We start from the raw sequence: 2,500 nt of genomic DNA on the forward strand, positions 1-2,500 counted from the left end.
GTAATTGAGGTAGATATTTACATTAAGGAGGGTAAAGTGACTAGGCATCAGGATAGATAATAACAAGGTAATTGAGGTAGATATTTACTTTAAGGAGGGTAAAGTGACTAGACATCAGGATAGATAATAACAAGGTAATTGAGGTAGATATTTACATTAAGGAGGGTAAAGTGACTAGGCATCAGGATAGATAATAACAAGGTAATTGAGGTAGATATTTACATTAAGGAGGGTAAAGTGATAACAAGGTAATTGAGGTAGATATATAATAACAAGGTAATTGAGGTAGATATTAACATTAAGGAGGGTAAAGTGACTAGGCATCAGGATAGATAATAACAAGGTAATTGAGGTAGATATTTACATTAAGGAGGGTAAAGTGACTAGGCATCAGGATAGATAATAACAAGGTAATTGAGGTAGATATTTACATTAAGGAGGGTAAAGTGACTAGGCATCAGGATAGATAATAACAAGGTAATTGAGGTAGATATTTACATTAAGGAGGGTAAAGTGACTAGGCATCAGGATAGATAATAACAAGGTAATTGAGGTAGATATTTACATTAAGGAGGGTAAAGTGACTAGGCATCAGGATAGATAATAACAAGGTAATTGAGGTAGATATTTACATTAAGGAGGGTAAAGTGACGAGGCATCAGGATAGATAATAACAAGGTAATTGAGGTAGATATTTACATTAAGGAGGGTAAAGTGACTAGGCATCAGGATAGATAATAACAAGGTAATTGACATTTACATTTACATTTAAGTCATTTAGCAGACGCTCTTATCCAGAGCGACTTACAAATTGGTGCATTCACCTTATGACATCCAGTAGAATAGTCACTTTAAAATAGTGCATCTAAATCTTAAAGGGGGGTGAGAAGGATTACTTATCCTATCCTAGGTATTCCTTAAAGAGGTGGGGTTTCAGGTGTCTCCGGAAGGTGGTGATTGACTCCGCTGTCCTGGCGTCGTGAGGGAGTTTGTTCCACCATTGGGGGCCAGAGCAGCGAACAGTTTTGACTGGGCTGAGCGGGAACTGTACTTCCTCAGTGGTAGGGAGGCGAGCAGGCCAGAGGTGGATGAACGCAGTGCCCTTGTTTGGGTGTAGGGCCTGATCAGAGCCTGGAGGTACTGAGGTGCCGTTCCCCTCACAGCTCCGTAGGCAAGCACCAGGATAGATAATAACAAGGTAATTGAGGTAGATATTTACATTAAGGAGGGTAAAGTGACTAGGCATCAGGATAGATAATAACAAGGTAATTGAGGTAGATATTTACATTAAGGAGGGTAAAGTGGCATCAGGATAGATAATAACAAGGTAATTGAGGTAGATATTTACATTAAGGAGGGTAAAGTGACTAGGCATCAGGATAGATAATAACAAGGTAATTGAGGTAGATATTTACATTAAGGAGGGTAAAGTGGCATCAGGATAGATAATAACAAGGTAATTGAGGTAGATATTTACATTAAGGAGGGTAAAGTGGCATCAGGATAGAGTCTTTGGCAATTTTTTGGGGCCTTCCTCTGACACCTCTTAATATAGAGGTTCTGGATGGCATGGAGCTCGGCTACTGTACTGGGCAGTCCGCACCACCCTCTGTAGCGCCGTGCGGTCCAGGGCGGTGCATTTACCATACCAAGCGGTGAAAAAGCCAGTCAAAATGCTCTCGATGGTGCAGCTGTATAACTCTTTGAGGATCTGAGGGCCAAATCTCCTGAGGGGGAAGAGGCACTGTCATGCCCTCTTCACGACTGTGCAGGTGTGAATGGACCATGTTAAATCAGTGAAGGGAAGTGAACAAGTGCACACTTTGGGAGGAAGGAGAGATAATTGTGACCGTCACTGTGGCCCTACCCAATACAGATAGGAGACACCGGTTCATACTCCACTCATCACTCACCCCTGAACCCTGACACCTGACCTCACCTTACACTGCTACCGAGGTCCTCTTGTTATGTCCGTATGTTATGTTGGAACACAGCCGGTGTGTGTGTGACTGTGTGCTCTGTTTGGACTGCAACTTGTCTTTTCTGAACTGTCCTGTAGAGTCACTACTGCTGTTGGAAATATTAGATTACACATGCATGCACATAAACACACGTAGAGACAGTGTTTGTTCTCTGAGCTCTGGCCTCGTAATCCATGACCTTTTTGCTCAGGGTGATGGATGATTGCAAAACACAGAGTAAGCTCTCTCTCTCTCTCTCTCTCTCTCTCTCTCTCTCTCTCTCTCTCTCTCTCTCTCTCTCACTCTCTCTCTCTCTCACTGCTTTGTGGAGCTGGAGGTCATCTCAGGGAGTTGTCTGACCCTGCAGTACATAGTCAGCAGTCAGTCACATGTTCACTGTACAGTGTGTGTTGTGTCAGTGTAGGGCTTGTCCTGTCAGCATGCTCTACAGTATGCAGCACGCTATCCCTGTCATTGGGTTTTCATGCGTAAATGTCTTTCATGTTCTGTGTGTGTGTGCGTGTGTGCATGTGTGCGTG

General features: G+C 42.9%; 1 protein-coding gene and 1 long non-coding RNA gene across 21 annotated transcripts in view; both read left to right on the forward strand.

Annotated features, from left to right (window-relative positions):
* LOC127913936 (uncharacterized) overlaps positions 1-1,450 on the forward strand; it is a 2,851-nt gene extending 1,401 nt beyond the window's left edge. For 8 of the 20 annotated variants that reach the window (XR_008087326.1, XR_008087325.1, XR_008087327.1 and 5 more), the window contains 2 exons: positions 1-67; positions 344-672. The exon at positions 1-67 is cut by the window's left edge and continues 268 nt beyond it. This is a non-coding gene — a long non-coding RNA (uncharacterized LOC127913936). The other 12 variants (XR_008087321.1, XR_008087322.1, XR_008087320.1 and 9 more) reach the window with 12 other exon arrangements.
* Positions 1-2,500, forward strand: part of LOC118382901 (actin-binding LIM protein 3-like) — a 111,228-nt gene that overhangs the window by 79,664 nt on the left and 29,064 nt on the right. The gene's annotated exons all lie outside the window — the stretch shown is intronic.

Source organism: Oncorhynchus keta, chromosome 30 (genome assembly GCF_023373465.1).
Source record: "Oncorhynchus keta strain PuntledgeMale-10-30-2019 chromosome 30, Oket_V2, whole genome shotgun sequence".
Lineage (NCBI taxonomy): Eukaryota > Metazoa > Chordata > Actinopteri > Salmoniformes > Salmonidae > Oncorhynchus > Oncorhynchus keta.